General features: G+C 43.9%; 1 protein-coding gene across 15 annotated transcripts in view; it reads left to right on the forward strand.

Moving 5' to 3' along the window:
* Nucleotides 1-10,674: 10,674 nt before the first annotated feature.
* The window catches only part of LOC127218261 (F-box-like/WD repeat-containing protein TBL1X), a 153,866-nt gene continuing 142,519 nt past the window's right edge, over nt 10,675-22,021 (forward strand). For 6 of the 15 annotated variants that reach the window (XM_051179284.1, XM_051179285.1, XM_051179279.1 and 3 more), the window contains exon 1: nt 12,227-12,513. The gene's annotated coding sequence lies outside the window, so the exon portion shown is untranslated. Of the gene's footprint in view, nt 10,854-12,086; nt 12,159-12,226; nt 12,514-13,084; nt 13,104-22,021 lie in introns of those variants that run through there. The other 9 variants (XM_051179291.1, XM_051179292.1, XM_051179293.1 and 6 more) reach the window with 5 other exon arrangements.

Here is a 22,021-nt window from a genome sequence, read left to right on the forward strand (position 1 = left end):
GTCCCAGGACCGATTCCAAAGCTACACAGAGAAACTCTGTCTCAACAAAAAACAAAAAATAGTGTGTGTGTGTGTGTGTGTGTGTGTGTGTGTGTGTGTGTGTGAGAGAGAGAGAGAGAGAGAGAGAGAGAGAGAGAGAGAGAGAGAGATGGAATTGTGATTCTCTTCAGCCTTGTTCTTTGCACCCAGGATGCTTTGGCTAACAAGTATTTTGTGATTCCATACAAATAAATGTTAGGATAGTTTTTTCTATTTCTGTTACAAAGGAGGTGGGGATTTTACTGGGATTGCATTGAATTTGTAAATAGCTTTTAGTAAAATGATCATTTTCACAATGTTAATTCTATTAATCCAGTAACATGTCTTTCCATTTTCTAGTGTCTTTATCTCTTTCTTCAGAGATTTAAGGTTTTCATTGTAGAGCTCCTTCCTTTCCATGGCTAGGTTTATTCTTAGGTATATTGTAAACGGGAGTGTGCCCTTGAACTCCTTCTCTGTATGTTTGTTGTTGGTGCATAGAAAAGTTATTGAGGTTAGGCAGTGATAGCACTCGTCTTTAATCCCAGCACTCAGGAGGCATAGGAAGGTGGATTTCTGTCAGAGTTTAAGGCCAGCCTGGTCTACATATTGAGTTTCAGAACAGGTTCCAAAGCTATACTGAAAAAAAGAAAGAAAAGAAAAGGTGATTCCATATCCTGCCACATTGCTGACTTTGATTATTATTTCTGGAAGTTTTCTAATAGAATTCTTGGGCTCTCTAATGTAGGTATCATGCCATCTGCAAATAAAGATAGTTTGATTTCTTTTTATTTATATATTTCAACACACTTTCTTGAATATATATATATATATATATATATATATATATATATATATATATATTTAGTACTTGTCCATCTTATGCAGTGGGGATGCTCTTTTCTGGTCTTGTGTGCTTGGTGTTCTGTGTGCTCCTTGTACCTATGTGTCTTTCTTCAGGTTGGGGAAGTTTTTCTTGTATGATCTTGACTTGGGTTTCTTTTCTCTCACTTATGGCTATAATTTGAAGGTTTGGTCTTTTCATGGTGTCCTAAATTTCCTGTATGTTCATTTCCTGAATTAAAAAAGTGTTAAGATTTTGTTTTATATTACTTGCTTATTTGGTGTAGATCCTCTATGTTATCTTCAAGTCCTGATATTCAATCTTCTGCTTGATTCATTATACTTTTGGGCCTTCCTTTGAGTCTTCTAGTTGGGTTACCAGGTTTTTCAATTCCATCCTCATTTCAGCTTGAGTCCTCTTCCTTGCTTCTGTCTGGTTATTGAATTCCAGTCTCAAGTCCTGGATTTTTATTGTCGTTTCCATCAGTCTTGTGTTTATGTTTTCTTAGGCACTGCTGAGGCATTTATTCTCCCTAAACTCTTTCTCCTTGATTTCATTAAGTTGTTTCTTTGTGTCTTCCTTCAACTCCTTGAATTCTTTGATGAAGATTATGATTGTTCTTTAAATCCTATATCCTGGGGTTCATCTAGGTAATTGTAATTGGTAAGCATTTCTATAGAAGTGGTAGATTTGGAAAGAAGATACTGGCTTGATTGTTCATACTTCTGGCATTTTTGTGATGACATCTAGCATGTGGACTTCTGTTGCTTCTGAGTTTATCATGGATAGAGCAGGTTGGGACAAAAAAAGGATGTATGGGTGGGTTGGGTCGAGGTTGGAAATGGCTTAGGTGAAACGAAGTCAGGTGGGCAGAAGGTACTGTGCTATAACACTGGATATGTTTCCTGGTGTAAGCCTGGAGTGTGGGAGTAGATCTGGCTGAGTTTGGGGCATAGGTAGGGAGTGTTTCTGGCCTAAGCCTAGAGATAGTTAACTATGCAGGAGGGGGAGGCCAGAATAGGCAGGGACACTGGATGTGGGTCCCTGGGTAGATCTTGAAGATTGAGGAGAAGGTATGGAAAGGGAGTTCAGGGACAGTCACCTGGCTAGACCTGGAGGAGGATGTGTAAAATCTGGCTGTTGGGTAGTTGGATGCAGCACAGAATGGACCTGTCCTAATTTGGCTTTTTAAAGGAGCAAGGTGTTAATCATTAGAGCCTTATGATTCAAAAGTATAAGAGCGGGTATTTTAAATGATTTTGTGATTTTTTTTAGGCCTTGAAGATGATTTATTTCTGATCACTGTTTATACACAATTTGCTATTTCCATCCACATTTATTTAGATTACATTTGGTGGGCTGAAGAAATGGCTCAACCATTAAAGGCTAGGCTCATAACCAAAATAGATCATGTACTGGGTACATTGTAAGTGCCACTTACTATTACACTTTTTATATCTCTGTGTGTGGTGTTTTCATGGGTACACATGTACACATGTGCGCATGTGGAGGTCAGATGATGACATCAGGTGCCATCCTCAAACATTTTCCTCATTTTTTTCAACCTCCTTAGTTTTGAAAACAGTGTTATCATGGAACCTGAAGCTCATCCTTTTGGCAAGCCTAGCTGCACATAAAGTCTGAGGCTCCTCTCTGAATCCCATTTCTGGGATTATAGATACAGATACCCTGACCTTACTCAGTTTTTTTTTTTCCATAGGTGCTGGGGATCTGAATTCAGGTCCTCATGATTACATGGCAATCTCCTTTACCCAGTGAGCCAGCACCTCACCTTGGCAGATGTGATGAAGTTAAAATGATACTATGTGGGGTAAGAGTGGGCTCTAACCCAAGCAATTACTGTCTTTATAAGATAGGAGAGGAAGATTTAGGTGGGCAAACTAATGTATGACAAATAGGGGCATAGATGTTCAGAATTGAGACTTTGTGCTGATGGATTTCTCCTGTAATGAATACGAAATGACCATCTTCATCCCTTTTAATTGATTTTGGTTTGAAGTCTAACTTGTTGGATATTAGGATAGCTACACCTGGTTGCTTCTTGGGTCCATTTGATTGGAAGATCTTTTACCAATCCTTTGTCCTGAGGTAATATCTGTCTTTGAAGCTTAGATGTGTTTCTTGTATGCAGCAGAAGGATGGATTCTGTCTTCTTATCCATTCTGTTAGCCTGTGTCTTTTTTATAAGCGAGTTAAGACCAATAATGTTGGGGAAAAGTAGGGACCATTGATTGTTAATTCTTGTTTGTTTTAGATTTGTTGTTGTTGTTGGTATTGTGAACATATTTGCCCTGCTTTATCCTTTGGGTTCTGGTCAAGTGGGATTATCTATTGCCTATGTTTTTGTGAGCTTAGTTAACTTCCTTGGGTTGGAGTTTTTCTTCCAGAACTTTCTGTAGGGCTGGATTTGTAGATACGGATTGTGAAAATACGTATCTGGCTTTGTCATTAAATATCTTGTTTTCTCCGTCTATGATTAAGAGTTTTGCTGGGTATAGTAGCCTGGGCTGGCATCCGTGGACTCTTAATACTTATAGAACATCTATCCAGGACCTTTTGGCCTTGAGAATTTCCATGTAAAAGTCAGGTGTAATTTTGATAGGTCTGCCTTTATATGTTATCTGACATTTTTCCTTCGCTTCTCTTAATATTCTTTCTTTATTCTGTATAGTTAGGTGTTATGACTATTATGTGGGAAGACCACTTCCTGAACATAACTCCAGTAGCACAGACACTGAGATTAACAATTAATAAATGGGACCTCCTCAAACTGAGAAGCTTCAGTAATGCAAAGGGCAAAGTTGACAAGACCAAACGGCAGCCCAAAGACTGGGAAAAGATCTTCACCAACCCTACATCTGATGGAGGGCTGATCTCCAAAATATACAAAGACCCCAAGAAACTAGTTACCAAAACACCAAATAACCCTATTAAAAATGGGGTACAGAACTGAAGAGAGAATTCTCAATAGAGGAAATCAAAAAGGCTGAAAGACACTTAAGAAAGTGCTCCATATCCTTAGCTTTCAGGGAAATGCAAATCAAAACAACTCTGAGATCTCATCTTACTCATGCCAGAATGACTAAAATTAGATTCACCAATGACAACTTATGCTGGAGAGGATGTGGAGAAAGGGGAACACTCCTCCACTGCTGGTGGGCGTGCAAACTTGTACAGCCATTTTGGAGATCAATATGGCAATTCCTCAGGAAAATGGGAATCAGTCTACCACAGAACCCAGCAATCCCACTCTGAAACATATATCCAAATGAACCACATCCATACAACAACGACATCTTTTCAACTATGATCGCAGCAGCATTATTTGTAATAGCAAGAACCTGGAAGCAAGCTAGATGCCCCTCAACTGAAGAATGGATAAAGAAGATGTGGCACATTTACACAATGGAATACTACTCTGCGGGGTAAAAAACAATGGAATCTTGAGATTCACAGGCAAATGGATGGAACTTGAAGAAACCATCCTTAATGAAATAACCCAGTCACAAAAAAAGGAACATGGTATGTACTTACTCATATATGGATTTTAGACATGGAGCAAAGGATCACCAGCCTATAATTCACAATGCCAGAGGAACTAGGATACAAGGAGGAATCCAAGAGATTCATCCAAGTTCCCTCACAGAAGGGGAAAGGAACAAGATCTCCTGAGCATATTGGGAGGAGGGCAGTGAGTGGAGAGGGATCTAGGAGAAAGGGAAGGGGAGGAGAGGAAAGCATGTGGGACTAGGAAGATTGAATCGGGGAGGAATAGACAAGAGAAAAAAAGAGAGAGAACAAGACCAGGCTACAGAAACCCACAGAGGCAGCAGACCTGAACAAGGAGGAGCTAATGTGCCCCCAGACTGATAGCTGGGAAACCAGCATTATACCAACTCAGACGCCCTGAACATGGTCTCAGTTAAAAAGCCTGGGCAGTCTAAGAGACCTCTGAGAGTAGAACCAGGATGTACCCCTGGTGCACAAAAGGACTTTGGGAGCACATTCTCCATGGAGGGATACTCCCTTAACCTAGAGGAAGGAGGGTGGGCCTAGTCCCTACTCCAAATGACTTGACAGATTTTGATGATCCCTCCTGGAAGGCACCACCCTCCCTGTGCAGTGGGGGGGGGGAGGGTGGTTTGGGGACATGGGAGAGAAGGCTGGAGGGAGGGAGAGGGAACTGGGACGGATATGTAAAATAAGAAAAAAAAAACAAATATATGTATTGATCTATATACAGAACTTTGTGAAGACAGCTAAGACATAGGACTGATGTCGCTATAAACTAAGGAACACCAAGGAGGCTGGCTACCACTGGAACCTGCAAGAGGTATAAAAACAAACGTGTTTACTGCTAATTGGGGCACGCACTTTTAGGGGTAAAGTCCTAACTTAATACATCTTCAAAATATCCTCTCCTTCTTTTCAGCTAAAACTATCTCGAGAAAGTTGAGCACACCAGAGGCATTCTTGTCAGCCATCTTTATGAGGGAAGCCGAGCATGGCCAGAGGTATTCAACCTTCAGAATATTCTCCTCCATGAATTTGAGCTAAGCATTGCCCAAATATGTGCCTGGCATTTTTTCTTCATGAACTGTATTGGAAATATGTTTAGGGTTGCAAGTAAAGAGACCACCATGCCAACTGAAATGACTGGACAAGGCACATTTTTCTCTTGATTCAGAGGTTGTGCTCAGAGCCAGGCAGTGGTGGTGCACATCTTTAATCCTAGCATTAGGGAGGCAGGGGCAGGCAGATCTACAAGTTGGAGGACAGCCTAGTCTACAGAGCAAGTTCCAGGACAGCCAGGGCTACACAGAGAAACCTTGTCTTAAATAAACAATTTGAAAAAAAAAACGAACACACAGATACAGAAGTGCATTTGGCTTTTAGTCTAACTCAGGTGGTGGCTTCCCCATTGGCTGGGGTCTGGTCTCATAGTCTTAATTTAATTGGCTAGTCTGAAAAGAATTTGTGCACAGAAAGTGAAGGAGGAAGAGGAAAGGAAGTCGCATTACTCCAGGCCATTAAATTCCTAGAATACAGCAGGGGAGCATTGTGTAAACAAAGGTTTCCTGGGGTGGTGTGTGTGGGGGATTAAAACATTTGTACAAAAGTCTTATAAAGTGTTGGAGATAGAATTATTTGAATTCCTTTTCCTAAACACAAGGTTTATAGTATTTGATAGAAAAGAGTCATTTTATATTTCTTACAATGCCTTGGCTACCATGCCTTGGCTGTCCTTGTGTTAACTTTCCACTCAACATAATGCAAATCTGTATATTTGGCTACAAATCCACACAGCAAGCCCTGAGGTGGAAGGCAACCCTAGAGACATCCCCAGTTTGAACTTTGAATTTACAGAACCTGGAGAGAATATATGAATGCTGCCTTAAATCACTACATTTATGGTAGGTACTTTGTTAGGGTAATCCTAGAAAATATCCAACAGGGTCCTTGATGCAGTTCATTGGTACCCTGCTTTATGGATGGACTATATACCCTGTGGAAGGGTGTCTGGTGCTTGTAGGTTTTGACAGCTGTGGAAGAAAACCTTTGCATACAGATTGTAAGGGCCTTAAACTTTCATTCCCATGAGTGTGTGGTGATATATTGTTTATGTTTTATTACAGCTTGCCTGAGGATTCAGAAAGCAAAGTCAGCCACAAGCTATAGAAGCCAGGCACACACCTTTAATGCCAGCAGCCGGAAGCTAGGAGTTGGTGGTACACACCTTTAGTCCTAGGACTCAGAATTAAGAGGTGGAATCCAAGGCCATGAAGATCTATACAAGAGTGAATCAGTCTAAAAGAGAATTATAGCTCACACCTTTAATCCCAACATTATGGAAGTATATAAGACAGAAGCAAGGTCTCAGATATGCCTTCGTTCTCAGACCACACTGAGGAGAGGCATCAGTTTGAGACTTGGTGAAGAGCTCATGAGTGGATCAGCCCCTGCAGTCTGAGGTAGAGGTAAGAAGTTAGTGGCCAGCTGCTTTGCTTTTCTGATATTTAGCTTGAAGTTTGATCCCCAGTATCAGTCTCTGGGTTATTTATTTATTTATTCGTGTTACAGAGTGTTTACTAGAAGCTGGATACAGTGGTGCATATGCTCATTTCTTAGTTAGGGTTTCTATTGCTGTGATGAAACACCAGGAGCAAAGAAAGTTGGAAAGAAAAGGGTTTACTTGGTTTGCACTTCAATATGAGTGTTCATCACTGAAAGAAGTCAGGACAGGAACGCAAACAGAGCAGGAACCTGGAAGCGGGAGCTGATGCAGAGGCTATGGAAGAGTGCTGTTTACTGACTTGGTACTCATGGCTTGCTCAGTTTGCTTTCTTGTAGAACCCAGGACCACCAGTCCAGAGATGTCACTTCGTACAATGGGTTGGTTTCTCCAACAATCACTAATTAAGAAAATGTTCTACAGCTGGATCTTCTGAAAGCATTTTCTTAATTCAGGACTCTCTTTTTAGATAACTCTAGCTTGTATCAAGCTGACATAAAACTAGCCAGCCAATGACATGTATATGAGAATGTAATATGAGCCTATTGATCTGCCAGGGACCACAGAATCACTGAATCATCTCTTGAAGGACTTTTTTTTGGGGGGTCAATTTAATGTCATGCTTGACATAGGTGTAGTTGTTTTTTTCTTTTTTCTTTCCTTCGCTCTTTTTCTTTTTCTTTCTTTTTTTTTCTTTTTTTTTTCTTTTTCTTTTTCTTTTTTTTTTTTGGTGTTTTGAGACAGGGTTTCTCTGTGTAGCTTTGGAGCCTGTCTATAGACTAGGCTGGCCTCGAACTCAGAGATACACCTGTCTCTTTCTCCTAAATGCTGGGATTAAAGCCATGCACCACCACTGCCCAGGTGTGTGTGTGTGTGTGTGTGTGTGTGTGTGTGTGTGTGTACTATTTTTGATGAGATCATTTCCTATTCTGTGTTCATTCCCATAAAGCTTGTCCATGCTAATTGCAGAAGAGGAAACAAAGGGAGAGAAAAAGCATGTACATTCTCATTAGGGATCATTGAAGTCAGGAGAGGATGTGACTGTGGTAAGATGCTCATCTGGCATGCAGGAAACCCTGAGATTGATTCATAGAGCCACATAAGCACAGAATAGTGGTTCACAGAGGGTGTGGAATTAGAAATTTAAGGTCATTCTTACAGATATTTCTGTGATATTTTATGATCTAACAAATAAAGCTTGCCTGAAGCAGAGCGGTCAGCCACTAGAGAGTTCCCTCCTCTACCAATGCTTGGACTAAAAGGGCCATCCAGGCCTTGGACTACATCTCCAAACTGCACTGCTCCTCTCACTGCACTCAGGCCGCACTGAGTTCCTGTCTCTTCTTGCCTTATATTCCTCTCTAGTGTTGGGATAAAAGTCGTGGGATCACCTTTCTGTGAGCTCTGTTGCTCTTTAGACTGGATCAATTTCATGTAGCTCAGGGTGGACTTGATCTAACAGATCTGTCTGCCAATGTCTCCTGAGGATTAAAGGTGTCCACTACCACTGCTGGCCTCTAAGGCTAACTAGTGTGGCTGGGATTAAAGATGTGTGCTACCACTGCTTGGCATCTGTGTTTAACTAGTGTGGCTAGCTTTGCATCTCCAGTCCACACTGCTCTTCCCTAAGTTCCTTTCTCATATCACTCCTGTGTCCACTTTCCTAGTGGGAAAAAGGCATTATATCTTGACAGCTGTATTTTTTGTACCTCTTTCAATTTCTTCTCAGTTGTAAAATAGTTATGCCATAAGATATATTAAAAGAGCGAATTTTATTTATTTACTTATTTTTTACATAGGGCCTCAACATTTATCCATGACTGGCCTGGAACTCACTATGTAGACAAGGCTAACCTCAAACAGTGATCTGGCTGCTTCTGCCTCTGAAGTGCTGCCATTTAAGGTGTGTGCCACAACACTAGGCCAAAGACCTAAGTTTTTAAAGTTACATTTACTTACATATATTTGTATGTGCATGGGCATGCATGTGGACATCAGTTTTCATCTGTTCTAGTCTTTCCTGGATGAGTCATCTCCCTTGCCTTATTTTATTTCCTATCTATTGCTAATGTGGTTATTTCTTACCACATGAAGTTTAAGACTTCTTTGGGGGCTGGAAAGATGGCTCTGCAGTTAAGATCAAGAATTTTTCTTGCAGAGGTTTTGTTCTAGCATCTACATGGACAGCTCACAACAGTCAGTAACTCCAGCTCCAAGGGATCCAACACCCTCTCTGGCTTTCCCAAGCACTCATTCACATTGATGTTCAGAGACATATGGACACATAATTTAAAAAGCAAACAAATCTTTAAAAACAGAGAGGTTCTTGTATATTTCTAATGGCAATACTTTGACAGGCATGGATTTTACAACTGTTTTCTCTGTTTTTGGCTTATTTTCCATTCTCAACAGTAATTTTGCAGACTTGCATAATTTTGATAAAAACCCCACTCACTTTTTTCTTTCATGTTTTTAGGATTATAGCTCAAGCTACCACTGTTGAGAAAAGAATAATCTCGGTGCTACACAAAAGAACACATGAACAAAGTGAAAGCAACTCAGTACGTCAATTTCTTTTTGCAAAAACTGTCACCAAGACTGAAACACACACACACACACACACACACACACACACACACACACACACACAGAGCACTAGCTGCTTCCTCTCCGTTATTTTCATGTTTTCTTCCACACCAGCACCTACATGAAACATCCAGAATAAATAAATAGAAGTCTTAAGTTTCCATTCATGTAGTAACACTTAGGAGAGAATTTTGGCCAATTTTATTATTTAAAAAGGGGTTTGTTTTCTTGTCTTTAGTTCTTACAATGTTGTGGTGGTACCAGGAGTATTTAGTAGAAACACTTGAAACACTTGACCTTTTTTTTTTTTCTGGATAGGTTTTTGCTATACATTTCAGTCTAATGCCTCAGCCTTCCAACCTTTAAACCTTACCCATAGCCCTCTACCAACTACCTTCCTTCCTTCCTTTCTAAAACAAAACAAAACAGACGTTATTTAGTTATTTAGTCATTATTTGTAGTTGTATTTGTACCTTCGAGAATTTATGTGCCCCATATGTATGTAGAAGCCATAGGAGTGTATAATGATGGCATAGTATCCTCTGGAACCAGTTACAGGTGGCAGGATCTGATTTGTAGGTACTAGGAACTGAGCCTGAGTCATCTGTATGTGCAGTAAATGCTCTTAATCGCTGAGCTATCTCTCCAACTCCCTAGTCCTTGAGTGTCCAAAAGCAAAAATTGGGATTATTGCGATACTATATCACACTGGCTAAGTAGAATCAAGCCTTCACTTTGTTAGTCAGAGGAGGCCTGTAATAAAAACCTGGTTGGTCACTGCTCCCTACATGGAAAATGAGATTTTCCCCCCACCACTTTCCCATTTTTAAAAAATGATCATCACTTGCCAAGTAATAGAAACATGCAGGGAAGCTTTTAACCAACTTCAGCTTGGAATCTCCAAGCACTAATTTGTACAAGTCAAGCTGGGCAGGCTAGGTGGGTAGGGTTTGCTGCGCAGCTACTCGAGGGTCTGCGGTAGCCGAGAGCTGGCGACCGGGTAAAGCCTGAAGCTGTAATGATGTCAACTTGTTATTTACTTTCCAAATCTGAATGACTGAGCAAGGCGAAAGGAGAATCAATCAACCACAATGTGACCCTACAGGCGGAAAAAACGCAGCGCTACCACCAGCATGCAGTGGGGGAAGGGAAGCACGTGTAAACCGGGCCAGGGTTGCATCATGAGCGGGCCCGGGTTTTCGATTGCACCCTTCGTAATACCTCAGCATCAGTCTGCACGAGCTCAGGAGCCCGGGAGCTACGAAGGGCAGCTCAAGGGAGCCTCACCAAATCCTTTGGGGTGGGGGGACTTGAATGGCAGCCGATAGCTAATAAGCCAGTGTTCTGCTGATTCACAATTATGGAGACTGTGTAAGTGTGTATTTTTTATTGATGCGCTCTAATAACGGTGTACCAACAGTCGTTTGACATCTTTGACGTTTCGCAGCAATATTTTGCAAGGTAATTTTGAGGTCCGCCTGTTTGATGGAGAATCGGCCCCTTAAAAACTCGCCCCGGGTTCTCCCCCTCCCCCCAAACCGTCAGAGCAACAAACGCCTAGTGTTCAAGGAAGGAGCAAGTGAGGTTAGATTTTAAATTGCTGAGTGTTACTGGGCTCTTAGCACCAAGCTCATTAGAAGCCTAAGGGAGGGGCAAATTGATTTTAAAAATACTCAACAAGGCAGACACCAAAGGTGCTGAGGAGGAGGGCCGCATATTTATTTAATTGAATTAAAGCCGGGGGTTGGGGGGGAATTGTCACCAACGTGGAAGGGAGGAAGAAGCGCCAGGGCTGGGCCTTAACAGCCATGGCAACAGAGAACATTTTGCCAGCGCCTGCGGTTTCAGGCCTGGGGATGGGGATTTGCAGGTCTGAGGACCCCAGTACCCTAACATACCCCTCCCCAGTATATTCGGGTCTTCGCCTTGTACTGAAGCTAATCCCCTATGCATTTCTGATTGTTGGCTGGGAGGTGTTTTGCAAAGGTCATGTCTGCGCCCGAGTCTTCATTTTTTTTTTTTTTTGTGGGTGGGCGTAAAGGCAACGTGTGTGTGTGTGTGTGTGTGCTTTAAATCGTTAGTTTTGAAGATTTTCCAGGAGACGGATTGCACGGGGTGCACGGGGTGCACGAGGACCTCCTAGGCCAGCTGGGCGGCTTCATCTTTGAGGTGGGGGATGGTAACACTTTTCAGTGGCTTGGGTTACCATTCCTTCCCCCAACCTGCAGGGTGGCCTTGTTCCCATCCCCCCCCTCAAAGCCACCTTGGAGTGCCAGGGTTTAGGATTGGGTATGCTTGTGGGGGCCCTTATTCCTGTAGAAAAGGAGCTAGGGACCAGGTTGGGGCCCAGAGGGCAACGCTTGGTCTTCCCTCCTCCACCTTGGGCGTGGGGCGGAGTGGAGCAGGGGTGGGGAGGCTTTAGGGTGAAGAACTGCGCAGGGATGTAAGTCTCTTCCCTGCCCCCGGGGGGCTGGGTCTGGACTTGGTCGGGGTGAGGGCGGGTCTGGCGTCCCAGCCCTTGGTGGGGGAGGGGCTGCCGCGTGGGGACGCAGCCCCCCCAGGCGCTGGGGGAGGGGCCTACGGGGACGCGGTGGGGGTAGAGCTGTAGAGTTCCTCCTCCAGGTGTCTGGGGAGGGCTGCGTGCTGGCGACCCCCTTGGCACGTCTCCCAGCCAAGGTAGGCGCGCTTGCGTCCGCTCCCAGCGGAGGTCACTTGCCTTGTCGGTCCCTCCCGCCGTCCCGCCCTCTCCCGCCGCCGCCGCTCCCAGCCCAGCCCCCCCAGTCTCGACGCTCGGGAGCGACAAGCCGCCAGCGCCCCCGCCCCGCCGCCGCTGCAGCGCCCTCCGGCCGCCATTCGCCACCGAAACTTTCCAGCGCCTGCTCTTCTCGGAGACTCGGTGGCGGGCCGGGGGCGGCGCGCGGCTGCTCCGGGGCGCCTGGCCCTCGTCGGCCTCCGCTCGGGCCCGGGCTGGTGACGGTGGACCTGCCAGTAAGCACAGAGCGCGGCCACAAGTTGCAAGGCTCGCGGTGAGGTGAGTGCATGCCTGGCAGGGGCGCAAACTTCTCGGGCCCAGGGGCCTGGCGGTGACCCTGATCGCAAAGGTAGGGCCCTGGAGCTCTAGGAGGGGCAAGTTCCCGTGTGTCCCCCCCCGGGGCGGCCGCGTTCCCTGCGTGCCGAACAATACCTCCGGGGCGGCCGCTCCCCAAAGTGGCCGCGCGCGCGGGGGGCGGGAAAGGCCTGGGTGCGCCTTTGTTTTGGGGAGGGGGACAGGCAAGTTTAGGGAAGCGCCGCCGTTTAGTCCCTGAATCTCTTTGTCTGCGGCACCAGAGGGGCCTGGCTGGGATGACCTGAGTCGCTTTGGGACTTGGGGGCCGCGCGGGATCCCCTTGTGGGGGAGGGGCGCCCCATTCATCCTCGAGGCGCAGGCCGGCGCTCCCGGAACCCGGTGGACGCGCAGCGGCGTGCGGGGGAGAGAGGTTGGCCCGCCTAAGCTCAGTTTCCGAGGCACAAACTGTCAAGGAAGTCCGGGAGCCCCCTCCCCACACCCACTCCCAGGCCTGGTCTCGGGGACCAGGCCGGAGGGGGGGGTTGACACCGATGGAGGGCGGCTCCCCCGGCTAGGTGAGGGTGAGGGACCGCCCAGTGCGGCCTGGGGAGGGTGTAAACCTGTTGCTTTGGGGCTGGGGAGGGGTTCTCTGTATTTGCCCTCACCCATATTTCCCTCTTAGGAATTTCCCTTACGCAGGGACGGATGCTGGGAGCGGGAGTTTATGTGGGAGGGGTGCGCCTTTGAACATTGGTGATCTCCCTATTTTGTGACAACTTTAGAAACGCTGGAGGCCCGCGGGTGCTGGATGGGGCCTGGGCTTCACGTGCGTGACCAGTGCCAGTGCGCAATCAGGAGCTCGGCTTGTGTTTTTTTTTTTTTTCCTTCCTTTTTTTTTTCTTTCTGTTTTTTTTTTCCTTTCGGGTGACTGGCATCTCAGGGCCGTCTGCACTGTAAATTCCGCAGTAAGGGTCAGCTCCGACGAAGTGTTGTTGAGCAAGACCTAAAACAGCTCCCCTCCCCCCCAACCAAAACCTAAGCCTCACTGCTAGTGCAAGTGTTTGTTTCTGTTCTGCTTCGGTGTGTGTGCCTTGACTCGACTTGTGTTTTGCTCTGAGCTAGTCCCTGGTTTAACTTGAAAGAGGGCACAGGACTATGGAGGAGGAATGAGCACCTTACCCCCAGGCTTCAGTTTAGGGTAGCAAATAGGCCTTCGTGGCTCTATGAAATTTACCATTAGTCATTTCTAGCAGAAATGGGTGTAGATGGCACTTCTTTTTTAAAGGGATTTTGTGTTCAAGTGTGCTTCAGATTTTCATGGAACCACCCACCTGGGTAATTAGTACGACGATGAAAGTTCACTTGATCCACTTATTAAAATGGCCCCCTAAAGCTTTTCAAGCCTTTAATCACACACACCTGTGGGACTGGCGTGGCGATTTGGGGTATAAGGCTCCCATCTACTCTAGGATACCTTCTTACTCAGGTCAGAGAAATCCATTTTGGTAGTACTAATGAAAGAAAAAGGAAGGCATTTTCCCCCTTTTATGGTATTGAGCCATAAAAGATAATGTAAATATTACCCTGGTTTTGCTGTTAGGTAAATGCTGAGTACTCTGCTAGGCTCAGAGTCACCAAAGAAAGGCCTTTGGGGAACATTGGAAATGGAGGCTAATTGATATCTGGTAAGGGTGGGCTATCAGAATCCTAGGGGTGCTAACAATAGTCTTTGATTCAAGTTTGTTGTGTTTTGAATAAGAATGGCCTCCATAGGCCCATATATTTGAATGTGCATTCTCCAGTTGGTGGAAATGTTTTTAGGAACGCTTAGGAAGTGTGTATCATTGAAGGTGGGCTTTGAGGTTTCAGAGGCCCACAGCATTCCCAATTAGCTAACTTTCTGCCTGTGCTTGTGGATCAGATATAATCTCTCAGCTACTGCTCCAGTGCCATGCCTGCCTGCCACCATGCTCCCTGCCATGATGGATGGTCATGGACTAATTAACCCTCTGAAACTGCAAGTCCCAATGAGTTCTTCCTTCTACAAATTGCCATGGTCATGGTGTCTCTTCAAATCAACAGGAAAGTAACCAAGACAATTGGATCAGTCCAGAGAATTATAAACATCTTCAATGTTTATATATTAATCTCAAGTTTTGTGTGCTTTAGTAGGCAGTGTAGGGCTACCACTAGTGTGGTGTGTAAGACTGTGGAATTGTAAATGGTCCTGAAGCATGTTTTTGTGTGTTCTCATCTTATGTATATGTTTGTGTACTTGTGTTTCTGGTTGCATGTGTGTATGCATGGTGATGGTCAGAGGTTGATAAGGGCTGTCTTCCTGAGTTGGTAGCTATCATGTTTTCAGGCAGGGTTTCCTCACAGAACCCAGAGCTCATTAATTTGGCTAGACTGGCTGGCCAGCAAGCCATAAGGATCCTCCTCGTTGTTGGGATTATAGACACAGGCTGTAGCATCCACATTTTACATGGGATTAAATTCAGGTTCTCATTGTACTGTGCCATCTCATTGAACACCATTTTTACATTAGAGTCTGTGTTTTTATCTTTGTGGTCACATGGTGAATCTGTCTTGGTAGTTTCTTGGGAGGGTGTTTATTGGGCACCATAGCTGAGAAAGTGGTTGCTTAGAGCAGCTGAGTTGTTGTGTCCATTTCAAGTAATGATTGGAGACAAGACCATGCTTTACCCCAGTTGGCCTGAACTGTGAAAGAGCCCCCCCACCAGTTGATGGAATTACTACTGTAATTTTTCCTAGCATTTTATATACATAAAAAAATCAAAAGGAGGGACTAAGGATGTAGCTCGATTGGTAGGGTACTTGTCTAGCAATCAAGAGGCTAGTTGTTCAGTCCCCATCTATGGATGTAATCTTAACACTGAAGAGGTAGAAAAAGGTTAGTATAGGGGCATAGCTTGGTTGCAGAGTGCATGTCTTAGCTCAAATGCACAAGGCCTTTGATTCAATCCCCATTACCTCTAGAAAGGACAAAAAACAAAAACAACAAAAAAAAAAAAACCCAATACATTTTGGTATGCAAATAAAGTCTTCACTTTACTAGAGGGTCCCTGGAGTGAATATTTCATTTTTTAAAATTACATTTGTTTTGTGTGTGTGTTTGTGTGTGTGTGGGGGGGGAGGACACAACTTGGAATAAGGTTTTTATTTCCATCATGTGAGTACTAGGTATAGAACTCAGGTTGTCAAACTTTGCACCAAGCCCCTTACTGGATAAGCCACATTACCCACCTTGTGATGAGTACTTAGAAATTTCTGCTGTGGATTATATTCACTGTTTCCATTTTCTAGCCAAGAAAATGATTTTTTTTATACAGGTTCTTTTTGGGGGGCTTGTTTTTTTTGAAACAGGGATTCTCTGTGTAGCTTTGGAGCCCATCCTGGCACTCAGTTTGTAGCCCTGGCTGTCCTGGAACTCACAGTGATCTTCCCTGCCTCTGCCTCCCAAGTGCTGGGATTAAAGGGGTCTGCTACAAATGCTTGGTTGGAAACTGACTCTTAATGGGGGAGTAATGCACAGAAACATAGTGGAGGGAAGGGCATATGTCTTAAGGCCCAGTTGTTAAAGTTGGTCTTCTGCCTTCTTATCTGTCTAGTGCGGATTTCCCACTTAAGACAAGATATCTGTAAATTCCTTTCCCTTTTCCTGCCCCCTCAGATCTCCATTAAATGTTGATAGAGGTCTGCCAATCAGTATTAGTTGTTTCTCAACATCTTGGAAGGCAGACCATAGTGTAGGGATTATTTTCTTCTATAGCTTCAACTCTGAGTCACATGTATTTAGACTTGAATTAGCCAAAACCAATTCTAGTTTATCTGAGTCCATTTTATGGATTCAACAGCACTTGGGACTCAACCAATAACATGTCTTATTGGACAGTTAAATGTGCAAAGGATTGATTGCCCAGGGCTGTTTTGGTATTTCTTAGTGACATTTTCATAAAGCAGGAATTTGAGTGTAGCTTTTTCCAGACAGGCTTTTTCTGTGTAGCTTTGGAGCCTATCCTGGAACTAGCTCTGCATTCCAGCCTGGCCTTGAACTCACAGAGATCCACCTGCCTCTGTCTCCTGAGTGCTGGGATTAAAGGTGTGTGTCACCATCTCTTGGCCAGTTTGTAGAGCTTTTTGTGTGGGTTCTGGGGATTGAACTCAGCTCTTGTCTGCTTGTGCTGCAAGGACTTCACACATGTGAGATGTGAGAAAAGTACTCTACCATGGAGCAACACTCCCAATCCATTTTAAATTGTTTTCTAGGCAGGGTTTGTCTTTGTAACAGTCCTAGATGACCTAGAACTAGGTGTGTAGACCAGGCTGGCCTTGAACTCACAGATAACTGCCTGCCTCTGCCTCCCAAATGCTGAGATTATAGGCGTGTGCCACCACCGCCTGGTCATTGTTAGTTTTTATTATGAGGCAAGACCTCACCAGGTGGCCTAGGCTAGCTTTGAATGGGTGATTATCCTGAGTAGCTGCTATGATGGGCTTGTGTCATCACACCTGGTCTGCCTGTGTCTAATGTTTTCAATCTCTTGTAAGTAAGCTCTGAGTAACTTGGGCTCTTTGTAGTCCTTTCTTGAAGATGAAATCCTAAATATTGAGTTTGAATCCAAGAGGTCAGAGTCTTCCAAATTAAAAGATCCACAGAGGAAATGCTTCCACAAGGTGCTGGTCACAGCAGTCAGTTCCTTTAAGAATGAAACATAGTTGGTAGTATTTCCTGAACACTGGCCCTTGAGTCAAACCTTATTATTATTTGTTATTTAATATATTCTTTGCATAGTTCTGTGTATACATTAGAGAAGTCATTTGTAAGGAAGGATGAGGGAAGGGAGAATAAACCCAATGTTGTATTTAATGGAGACATCTTTTTGCATCAGTTCTCTTGTACTATTTTTTATTTTTATCTTATCTTTTGATTTTATTATTTAGATTCATTTATTCATTCCCTCACCCCTCCCATTTTTCTGTTTTTTGGGCTGGGTCTCACTACATAGTTCTGGCTGCCTTTGTTTCCCAAATGCTGGGATGACAAATTCCATGCTTGGCTTAATTAATTCATATTTTGTTGTTGATGTCAGATGTCTTTCTTAATCATGTTTCATCCTACCATTTTTGGAGACAGGATCTCTCAGTGAACTTGGAGCTCTCACCAGTCCTCCAGTGCAGGGATCCCAGATGTACACTGACACTGTTCCTGGCTTTTTCAGTGGGTGGCAGTGATCCTAACAGGTCTTTGTGCTTGTATGGCAAGCACTTTACCGACAGAACCATATCTCCACCTTTTACTTGATTTATTTTGAGATAGTTTTTACTGTGTAGCTCAGGCTGAAGTTGATGTCTTCCTCTGTCATTTTCTTCCAAAGGCCCTAGCTGCTGGTTGAGCAGCTGCCAGGCAGGGAGATGGTTCCTCCATGGTTGGTGTTTTTGGTTTTGTTTATGTGGTTTTTGAGATGGGTCTCACTATTGTAGACTAGGCTGGCTTGGAACTAGCAAAAGATCCATCTGTCTCTGCTTCATGAGTGCTGGGATTAAAGGTGTGTGCCATCAAACCTGGCTTCCCCATTTTCCCCTTGAAGACTGTGAGCCTCTGCTGACTCAGCACCTTGCTGGCCTTCTTTTTGTTCCACTTTGCACCCATCTTTTTATTTTGCTTTGAGTTATGTTTCTATTGGTTTGGCTTGTGAGTGAGCCACAGAGAAAAGATAGATGGAAAAGAGGGAAGGGTGACAGAGGGCGAGGCCTGAAGGGAAAATCTTGCCTTCAGTCTTGTCTCTCCAAAGGCCAGTTCCTTCCTTCACACTAAAAATAGTCATGGAAAAAGGAAAAAGTTTATCTTTCCAACATTAAGAAAGAATAAATGTTTACAAAATGATTTTAATCTTGCTTCCTCATTGGAGCTAGTTTCTAAACGTATTTGGTAGTGAAAGATCAATCTACTGAATGTAGTGTACATATGACTTTCTTAAAGGGGAGTAAGGGTGAATCCTGGGTGTCAGAAAACCTGAAGGGAGCCAAGAGTCTTGTCTCAGTCCAGAGACTTTGATCTGTGCAGTCCTGAGAGATTACTGTAGGTCACAGCAGAGAGTAGGGAAATCTTGATCAGGAAGGTGGGGCTCAGAGGAGGGAGCCTTTTTTATGCCTAGCAGGAAATGAAGACATGCCCTCAACTATGCACTCACTATAGATGGCTTTTGTGAGCTTGACCTCCCTCTGAAGGACTTTCTTTTTTCACCTACAGAGGAGAGCTACCCCAGGGCAACCCAGGTATTCTGATGGAGATAGGTGTGGGACCTCCTACTTATGATCCTTTGGAAGACAATTGATTTCAGGTCTGTTGGGACCAGTATGTGGTATTTCACTGAGCCTTTTCTCCAACCCAGCCTCTAGAGTGCTGGGATTGCTGATGCTTATTGCAGCTGGTACATCAGAGTTTTGGGGCCAGGGTATGTTAGGAAATAAATGACCACAGTTGCTGACAGCTACAGTAAGAGTTTCAGATGCTTGTAGGAAAAGGGAAGACAGGAGAGATGGTCATTGAAGAATGGTTGGATTTCAGGCTTATAGGTATGGGGAAAGAGTCTGCCATATAAATTCTGCCTTCCAAGCACTCAGAACCCCAGGAATACACAAAGCTGTTTTTTGCTTTGGTGTTTATAGATGTCAAAGGTGATTAAGTCTAGCTTGAGGTTAGCTTCTTGTTTGTGATGGGGAAAATCCCCAGATAGCACTGTGTCTTGTTTACACAGACCCAGAAAGGAACGATTGGAAACACTGGCCAGCCTGGAATTTCATTGCCACACAGGTAGGCCAAGAAACCTGGAAGGGTATAGTCTAGGGAGTGTCTCAAGCTTTGGCTGGTTGCTGACTCTAGATACTTCATTTGTCTGTATCTGTATAGTAGATTGACCTAGAGGTTTGGGGACTATGCTGGTGAGGTTTTTTTTTTTTTTTTTTTTTTTTTTTTTTTTTTTTAAATTGACACACACCAGGATCAACTAAGAAGAGAGAACTTCAACTGAAAAAAAAATACCTGCATCTGATTGGCCTCTGGGTAAGTCTGTGGGACATTTTCTTCATTAATTATTGATGTGGGAGGGCCCAGCCCACTGTGGGAGATGCCTTCTCTGAGTAGGTGGTCAAGGATTGTGTAAGAAAACAAGCTGTGCAAGCACATGGGGAGTAAGCCAGTAAGTAGCACCCTTCCATGGTCTCTGATCAGCTCTGCCTTCAGGTTGCTGCTGGCTGTTATTGTTATTTTTGAGATTATAATATAATTACAACATACCTCCCTTGCCTTTTCTCTTCCCAAATATACCCTTTGCAACTCCAGCCCCATTGGATCTGTCACCCAATTCTGACCTCTTTGGATACCAGGAATGCACATGGAACACATAACATTCATGCAGACAAAATAAAATGCATATAAAATAGTACAGTAAATAGATCTTTTTAAAAAAGTTGTAGCTGGGCCATGGTGACGCCTTTAATCCCAGCGCTCCGGAGGCAGAGGCAGGTGGGTCTTTGTGAGTTCATGGCCAGTTTGGGCTACAGAATGAGTTCCAGGATAGGCTCCAAAGCTACACAGAGGAACCCTGTCTCAAACAAACAAAAAGTTGTAATTTTTCTGTGTAGAACTACTGACAGTTATTTAACATCATTTAACATCTCCAGTGGCTCAGAATTGGGGTCCAAGCCGTTAGCTTGAATCACAGGGCACTTGGGCATGCAAAGCACTTGAAGTCTTCTTTATAGATCAATCATGAAAATAAGCCATGGTAAAATTACAGAAGTGTTTGGTTTTTGGGAAAAAATGAAATGAATTCTTGTTTTTTATTTTTTGTTGTTGAGACAGCATCACATGTGGGCCTCGACTTCCTGATCCTCCTGCCTCAGCCTCCCAAGTGCTGGGATGATGAGTGTGCACTCCTATGTGAGGCTTTAAAACAAAAAGCAAATTCTTACACTTCCTCACTTACATTTTACTTCAGGGTATACTTTTGTTTTCTGTGTTCTTATGGCAGCTGATGTGTTTTCTAGAAGACTTTGCCTGTTGTCAGTTTGACAGCTTAGGTCTTACATTAGGCTGTCTTAGTTAACTTTTCTATTGTCATGACAAAACATCATGCCCAAGGCAACTTTCCAAAAAAATGTAATTTGGGGGCTTAACAATTTCAGAGGGTTGAAGTCCATGACCAATATATTGAGGAGCATGCCAGCAAGCAGGCAGGCATGGTGCTGAAACAGTAGCTGAGAGCTTATATGTTGAGACAACAGCCATAATAAGCTAATTGTGGGAATATATGGGCTTTTGAAATGTGTTCATACATTTGTGTGTTTGTTTTGTTTTTTTGAGGCAGGGTTTCTCTGTGGCTTTGGAGGCTGTCCTGAAACTACTATCTCTTGTACACCAGCCTGGTATCGAACTCACAGAGATCTGCTTGCTTCTGCCTACTGATTAAAGGCATGAGCCACTACTGCCCAGCTTCTATATGGGTTCTGGGGAGGGAACTCAGGTCCCCATGTCTGCAGTATGTGTATTACAAACCACATCAACTCCTCAGGGCTAAGTTGGAAAGATTTTCATTAGGAAGCCAGACACTAAGTTTACTGGGCATGACTACTTTTTTCCTTCAGATTTATTAAGAATCAGTATTTTATGTTGACTAAATGCTGGGGTTGGGATGAACAGGCAGTTATTTATTTTTGGTTTTTTGGAGACAGGGTTTCTCCTTATTGCTTTGGAGCATGTCCTGGAACTTGCTCTGTAGAACAGGCTGACCTCAAACTCATAGAGATCGCCTGCCTCTGCCTCTCGGTTGCTGGAATTAAAGGCATGTGCCACCAATGCCTGACCTCAGGCAGTTATTTTTATCTCTGCCTTTGACTATTGCTCTTTTTATGATTAAAATATGCACTCTATGGTTAATATCAATAGGACATGATATATATTATAGTTAAGAAACACATATACTTGCTCACACATGTATACGCACACACACCTACCCCCTTTAGTGAAGGTTACTCAGGTAGAGATACTCTTTGGCCTAATACCCTGTCTACTTGCCACTGCCCACATTCTGAATGAGGCCTTGCCTGGTGCCCAAGCAAGTCAGCAAGATCCTGTGAATGCTTCAGCTCTGAGCTAGCATCCTCTTGTGTCTTTGTTGAGTGTCAACATTCATTATCCATTTGTTGATTAGTCAGCCAATTGCATGATTATAATATTTGTAATACTATAATATTTTAGAAATCTGTCTTAATATGGTCCTAAATGGGTTTTAGCTTCTGAAACCTACTGCTTTGTATTTCCCTTGTGTTGAAAGACTATGGTCACTATGTGCATGTTTTTCTGCACTGTTCCTCAGAGTTGGAGGGGACTGGTCAAGGCAAGGGTAAAAGCCAGTAGACCATGAATGCTCTTGAGTTTAGAAATCTTGCAGAGAGAAAACAGAAGTGC

The sequence above is a fragment of the Phodopus roborovskii genome, unplaced genomic scaffold (genome assembly GCF_943737965.1).
Source record: "Phodopus roborovskii unplaced genomic scaffold, PHOROB, whole genome shotgun sequence".
NCBI lineage: Eukaryota > Metazoa > Chordata > Mammalia > Rodentia > Cricetidae > Phodopus > Phodopus roborovskii.